General features: G+C 41.4%; 1 pseudogene; it reads left to right on the plus strand.

Moving 5' to 3' along the window:
* LOC119489720 overlaps window positions 1-20597 on the plus strand; it is a 67346-nt pseudogene that overhangs the window by 19819 nt on the left and 26930 nt on the right.

Genomic DNA, 20597 nt, shown 5'->3' on the forward strand with positions numbered 1-20597 from the left:
ATTTTTCCCAATACTTTAGTTCATGAACAAATTCCGTCAAAACTAATGACATTCTGATTGGCCCTGAATGTTAATTAGCCAATGTTAGCATGCTAACACGCTAAACTAAGGTGGTGAACATGGTAAACACACTGGCTAATCATCAGCGATATCAATAGGAGCATGTTAGCTGACGTTAGCATGTAGCTCAACTCAAACCTAAATGTGTCATCTAGTCGCTAACATGGCTTTAGACTCTTGTTTCATTGTTTCCTTGGGAACAAAATGTTCTCTCTTTATGAGAGCCCGTTCAGGTGTTCACATTTTCTACAGCAGTCATAAGTTTTAATCACTTGCAGCTGGTGATACACTTGGCAGTGCTATAATTAGCGCTTTACCTGTTAACGAGCTTCCCTGTGCTTCTATCAAAGCTCATATACTGTTTATGGCAGGCTCACGTGTATGTAGGGACTGGTTAAGAGGTCAGCTGTGTGTTGGTATTGATTCAGTTGACCCTTACAATAATGATCTTTTAATTGTCTTATTCTGTTACCGGCTCATGATACATTGAATGGTATAGACGAAAAGGAAAAGGGGATCACGCCTAGGGCACCCAAATGGCTAGCAGCGGCCCTGCTGGGCAATATATAGAAATTACCGTATATTTATACCGTGATTATGAGACTAGATATTGTTTTAGATTTTGGATATCGTAATATGACATAAGTGTTGTCTTTTCCTAGTTTTAAAGGCTGCATTACCATAAAGTGATGTAATTTTCTGAACTTTCCAGACTGTTCTATCTGTTCTATTATTTGTCTTTACTCACTTAGTCATTATATCCACATTACTGGTGATCATTTATCAAAAATCTCATCGTGTAAATATTTTGTAAAAGCACCAATGGCCAACCCTACAATATCGTCTCATTATTGTAATCGAGGTATTTGATCAAAAATATTGTAATATTTTATTTTCTCTATATTGCTCAGCCCCATTGTGTGTTGCACAAATATGTTATGGAATTTGGGGCTATTTTGAACTTAAGTGTCATCTTTGGAAATGGTCACCCAGTTCAGGCTCCTTCAGGTTGCTGCTTCCAACTGATAAGTGCACAATTACCGCAGTGTTTCTAACAGGCATCGATTGGTCTTGTCTTCTCTTTCCCTCCTTCCATTGATTGTTGATGCCGCTCTCAGATTACGAGGCTATGTGAGGGCAGGTGATAATACACTACTGTCTGGCTGCAGGAATCCAGCGTACATTGTCATCTTGTCTCTCTGAATGTGTCTGTATTCATGAAAGTCAACAATCTTTTATGTTTTTATATTCATTCACAAATATTAGTTAATTCATAAATGAATAAAATTGTAAGTAGCAATTCATGAATATTAGTGCAGGTGATCACTTCAGATATTTTTGGAGTAGAGGCACTGAGCGACACTACACTTGATTTGATTGCTATAACCACTAGACACCCATGCAATCTCAACGCTAGCATGCATATTTAAAAAGGGAAATACTACGTTGATATTTTGCAAAACACAGTTGGGGACAATTGAAATTGTATATCAGAAAGCCCTGATGAGTAGATGAAGCTGGTGTAATCAAGACTTCAAGCATTTCTGCTAATAGAATGTAATATCAGACAACATTAACAGTTCTCGTTTGATTCAGAGATGGATGTGTTAAAGGTACATGCCCACCTTTCTCTCCTCTTCCCTGTGCTAGTATGTTTCAAAGGTCAGTACCCAATTTAGATTTTAATGAGCGCTTAATTGAAAACGACTCTCCGTCTACTTTACAGATAATCTCAGTTAAATATCGCAATGTTCTAAGGTCAGATCTTTCTATCACTCAACTGGAGACGGTGACTTTTTGAATATATGAGAGATGTGCTGAAAGGTAATGCCATTAATAAAAAAAAGAAATTAAGTAACACAACTCTTTTATACATAATTGAATACATCATCAGTAGAGGGCAAGATTGTATTAAAATGTTAAAACGGCAGCAATGTTTCACTTATGAAGGAGCCGTAGATTAAAGGCATGTACATTAAAGGAACGAAACAACCAACAGTAAGCCTATTAAAGGTATTTGTAATTAAATTCATGCATGTTGTGGCTCAGCTGTATGTAGTGTAATAGAGAACAGTTCCTTGTTGATGTTTCAGTCACAGAGGAAAGATTGTTTTGCAATATCTTTAATATTTAACAGATTTAACTTACTATGGGGCCATTATTGTAGCAAAACTTTTTGCAAATCACCACACACATTTACAGAAGTGTAGCAAAAGTCATTTGTAAAAAAAAATGTTTTTTTTTATACATTTCCAAATCTGATTGAGCACACACGATTCTGAATACGCATTTGCAGATTCCTGTAGACATTTGCAAATCTCAATAAGCATTTAGAGATTCTTTTACACATTTACAAATGTGATTATGCACACACGGATTCTGAATACACATTTGCAGATTTCTGTACATCTATAAAAATCTCAGTAAGCATTTAGAGATTTTTTTACACTTTTACAAATCTGATTATGCACACACAGATTCTAAATACACATTTGCAGATTCCTGTAAACATTTACAAATCTCAGAACGCTTTTAGAGATTCTTTTACACATTTACAAATCTGATTATGCACACTCGGATTGCAATACAGTTACACAAGTCTCCACACACATTTGCAAATAGTTTTGCTACAATAATGGCCCCATACTTTGTTAAAATGTATTTTTTTCCATATAAAAGTGATGCAAAAAAGTGTTTGTTCTGCGGCCTATAACTGCAGTGAGACTGATTTGAGTACGACATGATTATGCAGCAATGAGAGTCGATTTTTATTTAGCGCTCGGAGATCATCATGAGAGGTTAGCTGTCACACCCAATCTGTGTTTGACTAATGGTGCAGTGGTTTCCAAGATTTGGGCCCGCCTTGTAATAGAGTTCACTGATGATGTGAAGGTGAATGATCCCCAGGAGCCGCCACTCTGTTTGCCACTTGCGGCTTGTCTATCGTTTGTCCTACAATACCTTTGACCGCAATACAAGGAGCCAGAAAGAACATCCACCCTCCTCTGACAAAGTTTATCACGTCTGTAGTTTCATAACAAGCCTGCAGTCTTCATCCTTCCAAATGATAAAATACAATCAGAACATGAAGGATGTACGATATAAAAGAGGAATCTTTGCATTGGTTTTGATCAGAAATGTGGCACTCACTAAACAGTATGAGAATTGATCTTTCCTCCAGCTATCGATAGACCTTGATGGGTATTATGGTTTCCTAAAGAAACAGCTGCTTGCAGAGCCCATCACTAAAACCTATTTGACATTTATAAGAGTTTGTTGGTCCCCTAGGGAGTTGTTGTTTTTCTAGAGCCGCACTGCTCTCAGGAAGCTTGTAATTCAGAGACATTGAGGTCTGGATGCTTGAGTGTTTCTCCCCTTTTCCATTTCCCTTTGCACAGATTGTCCTCTTCCGTAATAATCAACCAATTATTCCCATTAAGATAATAAGCAGTTACCTCAAACAATGCGCTGTACAATTAGATCTGTCAGTCGTTTAAACGTATGCAATGTTAATGGTCAAAAGCAGAAAGTAAATTGATACATTTAATTATAATATTTAATCTCTCTCCCTGTCTAGGGTGGTTTGTAGTGTTATGTTTCATTCACCAGGCCGGCGAGGAGGGAAGCAATTAATCTGGAATTGTGCGCCTGTTCGTCCCCGCTGTTGACCATTTCTCTGGGACTGGATGATGAATTGCCTTATTTCTGCACATAAACACAGGTCTTGTCTCTCAGTGAAGCAGGTAGCCGGAGGGAAGTAGGATTTATGGACCCTGGCTTTGTGAAAAATAGCACTTGCTTCGAATAAGTGAAGTAAGATCATCGTTTCCTTAAAATTGTGAAGACCGGTGGAGAAACAAAGACGCAAAAGGCCAAATCTTTCTTGTTGGTGTTGGTATGCTGTGTCATGAGGCTGATGGAGCAATTACTTTTTAACTGCTGCCAGGCAGGCACGACGTTGAAATTGATTCGATGCAGCCATTTTAAATTTAGCTGATAGATCTGTAGCCCAACACAGTTGTTTTCAACCTGTGCTCCTAAATTGAATACGATCACTGCTGGGCTTAATGCGAGATAGTCCCGAATCGTCAGGGTTATAGCTCTGCTAAAGGGTGTTGGATCACAGTCTGCCCTCACTTTGTGTGTGCTGTGGGTGCAGAGCTATGCAGAGAGCTTAACACACTTCCATTAAAGGTTGAAGACAGAACACTGCCTTTGAGGTTTTTACTGGAAGCAACTAGGAATGGGAATCACAAGAGTCACGATATGATCTTATTGCAATTTTTAACATTTTGCAATATGCTGAGAATTGCCATAAAATACAATGTGATATATTGCGATCTATGTAGCAAAAAGCATTCGTTTTTCCACAATGTTGTATGGACACAGTTCTTTGCACATGAAGTTAGTGATGGATTTTGTTATTTTCTTAGCTCGCTCAGAATTGGAAGGTAGCTTTGTCAAGCTAAGTGTGTTCAGTGTTGGAGGATTTTTCGTTTGCTTGGCCGTCAACGGTCACTATCTCTGGATGGTGAGCCCTCATGTTCATAGTATCCCCAGTGTTTTATTTTCATACACACACAAATCGCATGTGTCATATCCATGTCCTTCTTCCCTTCCTTGTTAAAAAATCCCAAATAAGTCCAGACGTTTAATTTAAACGCGGACGGCGCATTTCTGATTTCTCTCTCCGATGTCTCCTATCTTTGTTTTGACTAACTTCCTGCCAATTCCTGCCAATTCCCCATTTCTCTCACAAGCCAATCAGAACAGACTGGGCTTTAAAGGGAGGTGGGCTTAAAGAGACAGGTGCTAAAACAGAGCGTTTCAGACAGAGGGTGAATACAGGTATATTCAGACAGACAGTATGAGAAAAATAATGTGTTTTTTTTAACATAACAACATGTAAACATGTTCTAGTAGAAACCCAAAATACAAGTATGAACCTGAAAGTGAACATGATATGTCCCCTTTAAAGGACTACTGTGTAGAATATAACTCATTATTATGTTTTCATTAGTGAATAATTACCTGAAACTAAGAATCATTGTGTTTTTGCTGGAAAGGAAGGGGTGAGCGGAGGGTTATTCAGTTGATTGCAATCTGCAACCTTGTCGCTATAGACACCACTAAATCCTACACACTGGTCCTTTAAAGTTAGAAAATGTTTGATGGACAGCGCTGTTTCTCTCTCTTGTCTCTGTACTGGCTGTATCAGAGCGTGAAGAAGCCAAAGTGTCATCAATTGCTTGTTTCTGCTGACTGTAAAAGACTCCCACAGTCAGCAATCTGTCATGTACGCAACCACCCATCACACTCTTCACCTCTCACACTTGCTGGGAAACGGACAGTAAACAGTAAAGCCCACGGCAGCCTCCACCTTGATTTATATTCAGACAAATGGTGCAATGTGCTCATCGATGAAACCTTTTAGCGCAGAAATCATTTGAATAACCTTTAAATGCCCTATTTCCTCAATCAGCTTTTCACTATGAGTAATGGGATTGTACACGAACACTGATATGTTCTGCCATACTTACAATAGTTTGGGTTATTTCACATGAGAGAATCATGTATTTCTTTCTTTCTCCCTGGCTTGAAGTGGGCTCTGATGGACAAAGGTGATGTCACACTCCTCCGTGCACCAATCAAGATTCGGCAACATCAAACCACACCCACACAGTCCTGAAATTATGAATAAATGATTACTGAATGATCTTTTACTTTGATTGTAGGTTATTAACATGGATGTTAATTATTATATAGATGTACTTAAGACTTAACACATAAAGCTTTCAGGGGCTTTAGAAATATGCAAATTAACCAATTCTGTTTCTATTCATGACTTTAATTTTTTTAAGAGAAGAACCGTCTTTTTTTTCTTTTCATTTGGTATCGAAGTTGAGTTGACTGCAAATCCCTGACCTACCTGGGTACGTCACCAAGCTTAGAGAAGAGGCTGCTTTATAAAACTCTGTGTAGGCGTCGCAGCATTTTATGACGTTGAAATCACTTCTTCCTGCCTGTCAACGACTCTTTATGCAGGTATCTCAGATCCAATGGGCTTTTGTGTGTGTGTGTGTGTGTGCGCGCGCATGCATTTCATCCATCTGTATGTATTTGCGTGTGTAATCAGAAGGCCAGTTCTTAAATGTGTTCGCCTGCCTTCTGGCTCTATGTTAAACCCCTGCATTGCAGCACTGCCAGTGGGATTTCAGCAGGCACAGCCCTTTTTTTTCCTTCCTCTAACCCTCCATCCTCACAATAGAGAGATTAAATTTGGGCCAGATCTCCTCCTGTGTGGAAAGCTCCTTGCTCACACATGCACATCTTCCAGTGTTCATACGCCACGCTCCAGGGAGCACAGGGCAGTCAAGAGCCCCCAAAAGTCTCCTGTAGGCTCCCTTTGCCCCGCATGAATCCCCTCCCTCCCCTGCCTGAGTGGGAGCAACAGTCATGGAGAGCCACGTGTCTTGGAGACAGACACAGACAGAGAGAACGAGAGACTGAGAGAGAGGAAGAAAACATGGGATCCGCAGGGGCTCAATTTAAGTGCTGTCTGAGAAGCTGCACAGTAATTTTGTTAAAGAATGGAGAGGCTCTGTAGTTTGGTGCTGAGTGACTTTTCCAGTTGTTTGGACTACGTGGTCCTCTTTATCAAACAGAGATCAATTGGGGGATAAGAGGGAACATAAATCAGAGAATGTCCTCTCTCTGACTTGGACAGCAGAGTGACATTAGCAACTTGGGAATATTAGACGAAAGCTTTATTTCAAGTCTCTTGGACGTGTTTAATCAGTGAGATAAACTCACAGCCGTGGAGTCTATATAAGCAGCAGACAGCACAGACAGCTACAACAACGCTTTTGGAATCATTTTCTCCAAAACGCTGAAAAACAAAAGCTTGGACTGTTGAGAAAGTGAAAAAGATGAGGAAATTTGTGGCAAAAACTTTGATAACAATGTTGTGATGACTATTAATGGTTTCAGAAGATATTAACACACAAGGAGATTTCAAGCAACAACCATTATTGATGTGTACGGTACGTGACGGCCAATCAGGTCAGAACATTGTATAAATGTAATGCAGCTTGGCTTCATTATTTCTTTATAACGTTATATATTAAGTGGGTGTTGGCCTCCGCCAGGGTTGGTCCTTGTCGCCGATCCTGTTCGTGATTTTCCCGGACAGGATCTCAAGGCGCAGCCGGGATGAGGAGAGTGTCTGGTTTGGGGACCTCAGAATTGCGTCTCTACTCTTTGCAGATGATGTGGTACTGTTGGCTTCATCGGACCGTGACCTTCAGCACGCACTGGGGCGGTTTGCAGCCGAGTGTGAAGTGGTCGGGATGAGTCAGTACCTCCCAGTCTGAGGCCATGGTTCTCTGCCGGAAACTGGTGGATTGCTCCCTCCGGGTAGGGCAGTGAGTCTTTGCCCCACAGACCGGAGGAAAACGAGCAGTTAGAGCTGATCTGGGATCTGCTGTCCAACTGCTGTCTATGAGAGCCAGCTGTCAATTACTTGCAAACTCCAACCAAATGGTCAAACTAGGCAGCGCTGATCAAATATGAATCAATATTCTGTTACTGTAATGCCTATTTCTCACCTCAAATGTTTTCAGAAACATCTTGTAGTGCACGGTTTAGCTGTAAAATGAGAAAGTTTGTGACCCGGCAGCCATGATGAGATGTCTTGAAGGAATGCCAAGCACTGGTCACATGACCGTAGCACAGCCAATAGGAACGCTTTCTGTCTGAAATGACCTGTGATTGGTCAAAGTCTTCCGTCACGGGCTAGATTATTTAAAGCCTCAAAACAGAGCCATGAGGAGGTGCAGCGGTCTAGTTATCTCTCAGAACACTTGAATTACAATATTGGAGACATTATTTAAAGGTCAGTCACTAGATGTCGCATTACCCCTTCCCTGTTCCATTGCATTTACTTCACAACAAGTCGTTGCCAGGCACTTACCGTCAATTTTTTCCACACTAACTGACGACCCAGAGATACCACGTGATACCAGTGTCGTTATACTATTATTTCACAAGCCTTGTTTGAAATGGGAACCAAACAGGATAAACAAAACATTCATTTTCAGACCCGCCAACATTTTTTTAAATGATTAATCATAATATTTTTTTTCAGGAGAAGACACAGTTTTATTCAGCACCTTTGTAAAAGCTCTGTGGATGTATTATTAAAAAAAAAATGTCATACATAAAAATGTTATCAATAAGACCTTTAAGATACCATATATCACAATATTACAAGAACAAAATTATTTTGTTTAGACTGTGCCAAAAATGTGCGAAATATCCATAGTCTCATATCGCAACAAGACTTTATTTCAGTGCAACCCAAACAACGATCAGGCTTATGTGTTGATGAATTGCTGCAGTATTTTAAGACACTTGTTGTAGAGTGATTTTAGACCTTTAAGCTGTAGTCTCCTAAAAGTCTGGGAATTCTTTCATATCCAGTGACAACTACATCCTGACATTTGACTTATCAATGTTCTTTTTGATATGACTCCGTCGCCAGCAGGGTTCACTAACGTGGACTTGTAATGAAAACCGAAGGACAAGAGTATTCATTAAATTCCCTTTCCTTTTTCCTCTGCATAGTTTGGTCCCTTGGGGACATAAATAGGTGTTGGAAAGATCCAATTATGTTCAGCAAGAGGCAATTCCCTTTAACGTGATTGTATCTGAGAATCTGTCGCCCCTGTCAGCTAGCCAAATTATGATCTTTCATGATCTTTTTTTTCCTTTTTTTAAGTGAGATTTGACCTTAAATTTGTCCTTGCAGGACAACATTTATTTCTGCTGTGACATTACGTTATTATATAAGCATATAATAGGCAATAACTTTTATGTATTTTTTTTTTTCGATTGTGATTCAGTCCTTGTCGTTTGACCTTTCTGTTTGGGATAAAATGCCACTTGTATTTTTGGAGTGCTGCAGTGCGAAGCAGTGTTGAAGCACTGCTTTTCTCCTCCCTGTCACTATTTCCCCTCAGTTAACTGCAAACAACTCTCTTTGACAGTTTCATAGTGTTTTCTATGAGGACTGCAGGTATTTCATTGTGCAGGAAGAGTCCCCAGTCTCATATTCTCCACTGTGTAGGAAATTATTCTTCACTGCAATGACACTCTTCATCAGCAGTCTTGTTGGGTAGAAATGCTCTGAGTCTCATGTGCTAGAATAGCGCGAGCTATAGAAAACGATTTCTTTCAGTAGTTTAACAGTGATGGTTTTTATCATAAATGTTATGGCATCAGCAGATCCTAATGATGGATTGATCTCAAGGGTGTTACCTAATTAAATAGCAATTTCAATACGAAAATGAATTGTTTTGAGTATGTATAGAAAAATAAAATCCATACATAATACATTCAATTCACAGAAGAAATGCTGGGGACGGCAGAATTGTGTTGAACTGTTTTCCTTCACTGAAGTGCACAAATTGAAGTTGGTTATCTCTCCCAGTGGATGTCTTTTATGATACAATTACAATAAAGCAATTAAGTCCATTGAATCATGAAATTGACTGTTTTGCCAAAATTGGAGAACGAAATTGGGCCACAAATAGAATATCCTCAAAGGTCTGCATAAGAACACGGACATAATTCAATTCATTGATCTGAAAAAGTTCTTTAATACTGTCGTCAGCACATTATGATTTGCAAGCATATTAAAGAGTACAGTAGATAGTCCCTGGTCATGGTGTTTCTGCTAAGAAAGTGAGCTGGTAGAGCTGGTTGTTATACCTCAAGGGAATAGTTTGACATTTGGGGAAAAGTGCTTTTTTTTGCTTTCTTGCTCAGAGTTACATGAGAAGATCGATACCAGTCATGTATCTGTACAGTTAATAAGACACTACCACCAGGAGAGGGTTAGCTTAGCTTAGCAGAAGCATTTGGAGCAGGGAGAAAAAGATAGCCTATAGTCTATACTAGCACTTCTAAATCTCACCAATTAACACATTATAGCTCCTGTTTCCCTGGTAACCTCACAGTGACAACAAGCCTCCAGGAAGTCCAATTGGGTTTTCTATATGGGTTAAAGAGGATCTATTATGCTTTTGTGTTTTTTTCCCTTTCCTTTAGTGTGTTATATAGTTGTTTGTGCATGTAAAAGGTCTGCAAAGTTACACAACCCAGGCCAAAGGGAGTAACTCTACCCCGCAGAAACACTGCTCCTGACCTGCCTGAAACGCCTTGCTTGAAGTCCCGCCTTTTCTTCCGTAACGCGGTGATGTCACCAAGTAACACGTTTGCATAATATCTGCCTAGCGGCTGGTTCGGCACGTCCTCAAACAAAGCTAGTTAGAGCGGAGCTTAGAGTCCAAAGAGTTTGGTTCGGTTGATCAATCCCAACAGAGTGGGCCAGCTGACCAATCAGAGCAGACTGGGCTTTTTCAGACAGAGGGTGAAAAGAGGTGCTGCAGCACAGCCGGTGTGAGAAAAATTAAGCTTTTTTTTTTAACATTAAAGCGTGTAAACATGATCTAGTAGAAACCCAAAATACAAGTATAGACCGGAAAATTAGCATAATAGGTCCTCTTTAAAAAAACGAGATTTAACGTGTTAATTAGCGAGTAGAACAGACACAATAGAACAGCAAAGGATGTCCGACTTGGTTCTGTTATAAATAAGTAAACAAGTGATCAATCATGCTCTGCAATTAGTCGATTGAATATTGAATCAAATAGCTTGCCATGAGGGGAAATAAGCAAATCTTTATTCACCAAAAGTCATTTTGTTCTCCTGAAAATCTTTAAACCATAAAGATTGAAAAAATGTGTTGCTTTGATTAGATGCCAGTATTTGTGTAACACAGCCATTAGTGTGGTGTTATTTGTGAACACCTGTCTGTTGTATTTTTCAAAAGAAACCTCTCAATATGCTAAAATAAAAATATTTACAAATGGCTGATGAATTCATGTTTAGAGGTTGACCCTGGAAACACCGCTGTGGAGATACAGCATCCTGGTGATAGAAAGAGTTTAAAATGAGACAGAGAGGAATCTATTGTGTGAACTCAAAGCTCTTTTAACTCAGATCTGAACTCTGTGTGGTGGTTTAGAAAGCTGTTTTATGTACAGCATGTTGATTCACAGCCAGTTTTCAAAGAGACAGTCATTAGAGAGGTACTACGGTTATGACAATGAATTGATTCAATAACTGGTGAGCCGCAATGTGCAACGGATAGCTTTTCAGTCATAATTCATTCGTCCTGCACCTTTGTGGATCAAAACGGTTATGGCTTCAGCCATATATCAGCTTGTTTATGCGAGAGGGAGACAGCTATCAATATTCTTCTCTGGGCTCAAAACGATTTGTGTGCAGAAATTGAAAGTTTCATTTTTCATGGTTTTATTCAAGAATGCCAATCACACTAGGTGTTCATAGGGTGTGACTTAATGCCATGGATTATCTTCAAAAGACACACACACACACACACACACCAGTTTAACTGCCTTCAAATCGGTCAAACGCTTTGCATTCACATAATCGGAGGGTTGACCTTCAACAAAAGTTTAAAATCAACTCAAAGAGTGAACTGTGCCTCTCTGAGTTCACGTTGTCTTTCTCTTGCAGGGTTTCTGACTGACTACATTCTCACTGTGATTACCTCCGGCCACTGTTCAAGAAATCAAGATTTGGCTGTAAGTATCACACCAGCAAAGATCTTATGTGCGGTGCGAATCGAGGCTCTGAGCCAACGCTTTGAGCTTAAAGGTTGTGAGGGAGATAGAGAGAGAGAGAGGAGGGAGGAGGAGATTCTCCACTCCATCAGAGCAGTCCAGTGTCATTGCTGTGACCATCCTCTTTTCAGAGGAGACAGATCACTGCACATTGTTAGATGTCGCCATCCTCTGCAGTTCCCCTCTCACAAATATCATCCATTCCTTACTGTCCACTGAAGGCACGGCCCAGATGGCGGACTGGCTAAGGCTGGATGCTTTTTCAAACTGTCCAGTAATATAACACTCTGATGAGCTGTGGGGTGACGCTCTAATTGACCTGAAAGGAAAATTCTGTTGATTAACATAAATTGCTTGGTAAATATTAATTTATTCACATTTCAGAGGAATATTTTTGGGCTAATCCAAAAATGAAATCAGTCCAGCGCTACAATACGTGTAAATAGTCTTGCGTAATCACATGTTTTGGACTCCACTAGATGTCAGCATGAAACGTCGTGTGTTGGGTTTCCCCCACTCCTCCCATCTGTTCTTAGAAAAGCTCTGCATGTGCCAGGGAGGAGGAGGAGGTGGAAGAGGAGGAGGAGGAGGAGGAGGAGGAGGGAGCGAGTCCGCTGCAGTGTGTAGTGAGCGGAGAAAGGCGTGGTGAGGATGAAGGTGCAGCCCACTGTGAACAAGCGTGATTTACTGTCGGAGTGGTCGGGTCTCCAACATACCCTGTTCCACACTCCAGCACTCAGCTGATTAATCAGAGTCATTTCCATGAGTGATGGGAGCTCCAGTGCCTCAGAGGCTACAGGAAGCTAATAAAGCCCAGCGGACAACAGCCACGCCTTGAAGGACGGTTACTGGCCGCTGCTTTTATACCTACTCCGTTACTACGGCCATCTGGCATTATTCAACACTCGCTGCCCTCTGTCAGTCTCATCGTTAATAACATTGATCTACTGAATGAGACTTTATACCCTGGGGACCGGTGGTGCACAATTAGTTGTTTGAATATGCAGCGCCATTAGAAGTTGTAGCTTTTACTAAATGTATAGCGATACTCTACATATTTTTTTCCAGAGCAACTGGAGAAAGGCAAATAAATTCATGCTAATATTTGGTTTTGGGTGAGGTGTTACAGTTGAATAAGACAACAAAAATCTTCCTATCTTATATAGATGAAACCTAATGAATGAGGACTCAAAGATTTTAATATTACAACTTTTTAAACCTACAATAATTGATTTTTTGGTCACTTGGGAGGGAGCTGAGACAAGCTATAAACATAACATATACACAAACATATTGCCATCTTCTACCGTTTACAAATAGGGAGCAACATTAGCAGTCATTATTTGCAGTCATGTCAAATGAAAATCTATAAATCACCCTTATTACCTTCGCCAAGGCCAAATGCCTTGGGCCAAAGGCCTTGGGCCAAGGACATTATGTTTTCACCGGCGTTTGTTTGTTTGTTTGTTTGTTTGTATGTCTGTCTGTTAGCAGGATTGCTCCAAAAGTTTGCAGTGGATTTGAATGACATTTTTTGGAGGGGTGGAGTTTAGCACAATGAACAATCCATTTGATTATGGTGGCGATCCGAATCATGATCCAGAGTCAGGATTTTTTTTAAGAATTCCGATCAGCCTGAGCATTAAGACCAGTGTGACTGATGACGCACATGACCCCGCCTTCCTCCTTCTTCGAGCAGAGAGATACATGTGTGGAAGTGTGTGCGGCAGCTGACGGCTGTTCGCGGTGAGAAAGAAAAAAGCGGTAGATGACGGGATGACAGACAACGTAGTGTAACGTTATACAGACATAACAAGGCTGCTGAATGAGAGAGGCATCCGCCGATACGTTACACGGAAACACACCGTGTTAATAATAAGCCGACTACCTCACGGTATCACCAGTTGTGAGCTGTGATCTGTTTTTAGAGTCAGGCACCTTGGCGGAGATCTGCGCTCTCCGAGTGCCATTCTAGTTTTAGCTCTGTTTATGGTCTCCACCAACTCCTGAGGGAAATATGGCTATTTAGCTGCTAAATGCTCCACTATGTTCACCAGTTAGTTGCTAGCTGTGTTTGTCTGCTGTTTGGTGGTGTACAGTGGGTTTTTAGAGCTTTTTCTGCCTTTTGCAGCCAAAAACAACAATACAAGAGCGGTGAGAGGGAACCAGAACAGTAAATTTGCAGGGCGGAAAACCAAAACAATAACCTGAAAGATGCTCCATAGAACTGAGGGAGTCAGGTGATGATTCTCTTCCCTATGAGCTCCATTTCACATACAACTTGTTTTTTTGTCAGACCAACAGTCCAAAACCCAAAGAAATTCAGTTTACTATAATATTAGACAAGGAGAAGCAGCACATTTTCACATTTTAGTAGCTGAAACAGCAAACATTTGACATTTATGTTTGAAAAATGACAGAAATGATGATGAATCATTTTTTGTTGATTAATCCAATAATTGTTTCAGCTCTACACACAAAGCTTATATCATTTTATTAAATTGGCCTTTCGTGTTGCTAAAAGAAACTACTTTATGCACGCACATGGTGAAATGTGGAATGTGAATAGTTGCGAGTATTGATTTGTACAATCTGTTATTGAAACAGATAAAATCTTAAATGTTGCCATTTAGTTCTAAATTGGCGTTTTCACTTGCAGCACACCTTCAATCTTCATTTGCCATAACACACATTGTGGTAGTTTCTGAACCAACACGTTATCACACCCAACCCATTACATACGGACGGCGGCCCCTTGGCGTCACTTGTTAACTCACCGGGTTCCCCTCTTGCGCCATATTTCAACATGCAGGGCAGCCCGATAGACTTCAACATGTGGTTAACATTGTGAATTCTATTACTACTTGGTTAGGTCTAGGAAAAAAGATCGTGGTTTTGGTTAAAATAAGTATGTTTGTCATGTAAGTTAAGTTACGTACATAAGTTACCTACGTTACATACATGACGTCAGTTAAGTACGTTACTTTAACTTACATACGTAAGAATACGTAAAATAGCTCAATGTGGACTTTGGGTTCACACAGAACAGAAAACAGCGGTGCTAGTCCTGTGTTTGTTCGACCCATCCATCTATCCATCCACTCCGACCTCCTCCCCACACAGACTGTGTTGCTCTTAATACTGCATCTCCTGACTTCCTCCTTTACTCCTGTCAGAATTACTACAGCCAAGCAGCAGCCCTGCATGTGCAAAACTGACGCTTGAGGGATACTTGGAGCATCATAATTTGAAGCGTAGGTCCACTGACCAAGCTGCCGTGTTTGACACGTTGCGAGTGAGAACGCGTTGTCTGAACAGCAGTGTGGAGACACATTATTGAAACATGGCTCCAGCAGGGGTGTCTCCATCTCACTCTGCCAGATCTAAAATGAGCCAACACAAAGTATTGCATCGTTTCACCTTCCCCCATCTGCAGCTCCACATCCGAGCACATCTAATCCCTGGCTGGCAGGCACAGCATTGTATATTTACCACACATACATAAAGGCAGCATTCGCTAAAAAGATCTGGAGATTGGGGGAGCGGGGGAACAGCAACGATGCTTCGCTGCTTCACATTTACGGCCACCGCAGACATAAATCATAAGACTTCACTTGATAAAAAGAAGCACTAGATGTGATCGTTTGTGCATGTGTGCTGTATATGCAGTATAGGGACTCATCTTGTTTGCTGATATGTTCTCATATCACCAAAAAAAAAAGCATATCACAGTCTTTTGTCTTCGTCATCCTTCCTACTTCCGTGTTTTCCTCTTTGCCTGTCGAGGTTCTGTTGAATATCTCCACAGTCACCTCATTAAAGCCCAACCATCTTTACTCATTGCTCAGAAAAACACATGACAGTACATGTGATTTTGTAGGGTAGGGCGATGCATTTTAATGACTTCCCATAGTCATTGACTGAAACGGCATTACTGTAACACATGGCTGCAAGCTCCACACAGTTAGTCTCCACAGCACGCACGCCGAATTAAATTATTATATATGTATTCTAAGTTGCACCGAATCTCTCTGGAGACTTGGCCTGTTTAGTTCAAAGTGAGGTCTGATGGAGGTTTATTTCTCTCTTACTACATACTCAATGAAACGACTAGATTATTAGTGTATTTATTTGGCGTCTGCTGCCGTAGCAGCAATAGTCAGCAGTATAAAACTACGATGAGAGCATTCGTATTCGTCACCTGTCACTACAAATCACTGGGCTCCTGTGTTTCATGTCTCATGGGGCAGGTGCCAGTGTTGCTCACCATGGGTTTACCCAGCATGCTATGAATCTTGGTTGGATCAATATCCTGTTCCCACTCAGACACTGAATCAGACCTGCCTGGTTTCAGGGCACTGGGCTGTAAGATATCTCTCACATTGTGCAAAATAGTGCACAAAGGAATGCAGGCTTGACTGGCTTCAATAACAAAGGCTTAAATGTCATCCCACATTGTTGATGAGGAGGGAATATAAACTATTGGGCTTTATTTAGTCCAAATCACATTGGAAGGCTGCCATTTTACTTTCACCCTTCACAAAATAATATGGAGGCGGAGAGGAGCAGGACGAGCAGAAGCAGCCACCCTCCAGGTTTGCTTGTAGCCTCTGAGATCCTAGAGGCGATATTCTGTTTTTCTTCTTATTGTCAACAAATCCCATAAAAAGACCAAAAACCAACAATGACTTGAGCCTGTGAAGCCAAAAGCCTCATTTAGCTTAGAAGAGCTGCTTTGTTGTCCAAAAAAACACATCAATGAGCCTCACCGTTGGTTAACCTTCATTACAATGAACGTGCTCTCTGTTGTTTTGAGTCAATCCTACATACAGTTAAATACCAAGGATGTATAAAGAGAACTGGATACAGCGTTGGAGGCGGGGACCAGTTCATTCCTATGAAAGTGGCGCATGAAGCAAAAAAGCTTGACGTCCGAGTATAAAATTACCTAGATCTTCCGGCGATCTTCCGCATCCATTGGGCCCATAGAGCAGGCGCTCCTTTAACTACGCCTCCCAGCCCTCAAGCCAGCTTCAGTCTAGGTCTCATTCACATGAACTGTCGAAGGGAAATAACTCTGGATTCGACTTTTAGCGCATTTTAACAGCTTTTATAGCTTTTATGACCTAATGATTTAAATAAGGGCTATTAAAGTGTTCGTACTGGGAAGATGATTTACATTAAAAAAAATATCCGCTGATTTACAGACGTGTCTTTACCAGGGTAAGTCTATTTTGTACACAGAAGTTGTTATTCCACGGTTTGGTCACTATGAAAATTTGCTTCAAAGCCCGGCGTTCTTCCTGGGTGCTTGTTAAATATTTGCTATAAACCAAATGTGTATCAATCCGCAGCTGGAAATAGTCCCCAACAAATTACTCCCGTTTGAGTAACATTTGCCCAAAACTACAATGCCCAGGTTTATATAAGGAAATGATTTAGCCATTTTAAAAATGAAACTATATATTTTGTGACGCATTTTTAAAGAGTTACATCTTGGTGCCACAGACAGGGTAGGGCAGTCAGAAAGTATTGACGATCACATTGTTGGTTTTGATTTCTTTTTCATGGGATTTGTTGACAACAAGAAAAATCTAGAGTAATACCAGCAACCTTCATCCAAAGGTACGATATCAAAAGGTAAAGAGCTCTGCCTGTGTCATTTTTCTATATGTGAGTTTTATTGGAACAGCTTCACCTCCCCTATAATTACCAGATCACTTCCAATTCAAAACCAGCAACCATGTACCAAACGCTGAGAAATGCTATTGCCACAGACAGGAAACAAATTACATTCCCCTCTCTCTCTCTCTCTGCGGTTGTATGTTTTGAAATTACAAAAACCCATTTCTACCTTCCATTTTCTCTGATTGAGACTTTATTGATTTCTTGTTCAAGTGCTCATTGCTGGCCAGTAAGGAGGGTGATTCACTTAGGGGGGACGATGATAATTCTCTGTGACACGCAGTAATACCCCGAAGGGCTCCAAACTGTCTGCTTCAGCGTTGGTGTTAAGCGAAAGAGTGCGTCACAACTCGTCATTAAACAAGCAGATTTACACAGTAGCACTGTAAAAAAGGGGTCCGGGTGGCATTGCTGACAATTTTGCAGCACTTATACTATGATTTATTTATTTTTTATGCTGTTTTTGCCATCATTATCACAGGAGCATACCCAAACCCCTTTTTTATGAGCTTCTGATGCTTACATAAAGCAGTGTGACGTCAGTGGAAGGGGTTTTAAATCATACCAAAGACTCTTATATTCATACGCTTATATATGCCATACCCTGCTGTCGTAGGATTAAAATCTTCCTTGAAGACAGTGGGAGTGGTGCAAGTCCAAAGACATATTTCAGATAAATGGATAAGGAGAAAGAGACTCAGCAGCACACTATTGCTGCGGTAAGCACACAGCAAAATGACAGGCTTCTCCTTGTCTTTGTCTCATTATCTAGAGGTCTCATCTACAGTATGTCATTTCCCCCCCGTTTACTTATTTACATCCACTCTTTTTTTCATGCAGCTGCAAGTCAGGAACATATTTGAGCCCCTCGGAGTCCCCCCGAGCAGCTGTGCTGATATGAACGAGGGTGTGTGGGTGCCAGTCGCACAGTAGAGCATACGGATGCTATTGGATTGCCCCTTATGCATCGGACCGGGGCACAGATTGCTGCATACAGCACCTTGTGAGCGGCATCGCAAATCAGCCGGACGAGTAGTGAGAGCTGGACGGAGTGGAGGGAGAGATGGAAGATGGAGAGAAAGCGGGAAGAGGGAGGAGGCGGGATGGGGAGGTGGGGGGGGGGATCCTTTCAGTGACAGAGATAGAAAGAGTGGAGTGAGGGACGGGAGGAGGAGGAGGGGATTGAGAGAAGCAGAGGTGGGGGTAGTCACCGAGAGAATGAGTGAGCGTGTGTGTGTGTGTGTGTGTGTATGGGAGAACAAGTAGTGCTGCAGTGGAAACAGTGCGAGGAGGACTGCAGTTTCTGGTGCTGATGGGAGAGCGGTCGAGGGACGCTATTAAGGCATTGTAACATTAACCCCAAGTGCCTCTTTGGTGAATGGGTTAGCCTTTTGTGGAGGACAGGATTACGGAATTACGGTAGTGCTGGTAAGGGCGTATTTCAACTCTCTTCTCAGCATTGCTTGAACACTTCCTTTGAGGAATCTGAAATATGCATTTGAGGCTGTTGTAGTTTTTTTAATATGACTTTTCCTTCTTGTTGGTTTTACCATAATGCAGGTGCTGTGTGCATGTTACTTCCTGGTGGTCCAAACTTTACTCAAAGCTAATTCCTTGTGAAGGGGGGATACTGGGTCCTGATGTGCCCCCAGGATCCAGCCATGGACCTCGTCTTCACCCATTTTGTGTTCAATCCGTTATGGCTCCACATCAGGCACTGTTTTTTAGAAAGGTGGGGGTGGGGGTGGGGGCGGGGGGTGTACTGTAGCTCGGGATTTCGATTATTCTCATTGATCATGCCTCATTTAGCTCGCCTGGCGGGTGTAGTACCTCTTTCCTGGAGAGTGTCCAGGAGGCTGCCCTGCTGACAGATGCTCTGCTTTACCACACCGGCGTCTCTCTCACAACCTTCCCCCGAACACACGGAAACAAACAACTGGAGCCCAAATAATACCTCCACTGTATTATATATCCGCAATGTAACAAAACAGACTGGAGCCACGGTGCTTTTTATCTTTTCGAGAGTGAGAAGTCAGACATGAAAGGAGGCTGACAGTTGTGCTGAGGAGAGTAGAGAGTAGAGGGTGGGGATTTTATGAAGTGCTGCAGGATGCTCTTTTTTTTCTGCTGTCTCTCTTGGGACATATAAGCACAGGCAGCTCTGAGGTGACAGCACCAAGGACAAAACCAAATCCTGTGCTGCTATACCTCTCACTACCTAATGCTGACACTTGCAGGTCTGCATCATTAAGCACAACATTAAATCAAATTCATTATAACAAGCTGATTATTTTGGTCTTATTTTTGAATTTGTTTTTGAGAGCCTGAGGTTTTTTAGTCTGGTGTGAACCTTCGAAACAAATCCAAATATATAATACAATTTTCACATTAAGCACAAAGAGAATTATGTATTTGCGTCCTGAAGTAACATCTTGAAATATGACCCAGGATTCATTCTTTCCCCCAGAGTCTCTGGCGTTATGGTAATTATCAGATACAGTCAATGGCTTGTATTTGGAGAGTGGTCACATGATCACTCAGGTTTCAGGAGTAGTAAACAAACACAGTGTGTGGAGGAACTAAGGGATTATATTATATGTATATACAGCATACTATACCTGCATACGTGTTTACTCCTCCAATATCCGAAAGTGCAGGAGACTATTTGATACCGAGCAGCATGGATCTGAAGGCTCTTTTTTTTTGTCAGGCTCTAAAACATTCAGGCAGGCTCATTAAGTCCGTACCTCAGGCTGCCGCTCCCATTGGCTCCCACACTGAGAAATGCTCTCCCAGTCTCTCATACATAACCAGAAAAATGAGAGGACGCTTTGAAGTTCACCAATCTTATTCCTTTTTTTCTCTTTTGGCTCCCTCGGAGAAGGCAGCTGGTGCCCGATTGCTGAGAGCAGCTCAAAGAAGAGGAGAAATAAAACAGGCTTATTCTAACTGTGCAGCCTCCCAGAGTGTCTTGCTTGAGTGGGTGTGCCCTCGTGCACCCACATCACTGTTGTTTTCCCACTTCCTGCTGCTTCATTAGGTTATAATATTCCTCAATGCTTATGTTTTAAAGTATTCCACAAGCAGAAGTTTGTTCAAAATGACAGAGCCACCCATGTTGGACCCTGAGAATGAGTCAGT

Source organism: Sebastes umbrosus, chromosome 6, assembly GCF_015220745.1.
Source record: "Sebastes umbrosus isolate fSebUmb1 chromosome 6, fSebUmb1.pri, whole genome shotgun sequence".
Lineage (NCBI taxonomy): Eukaryota > Metazoa > Chordata > Actinopteri > Perciformes > Sebastidae > Sebastes > Sebastes umbrosus.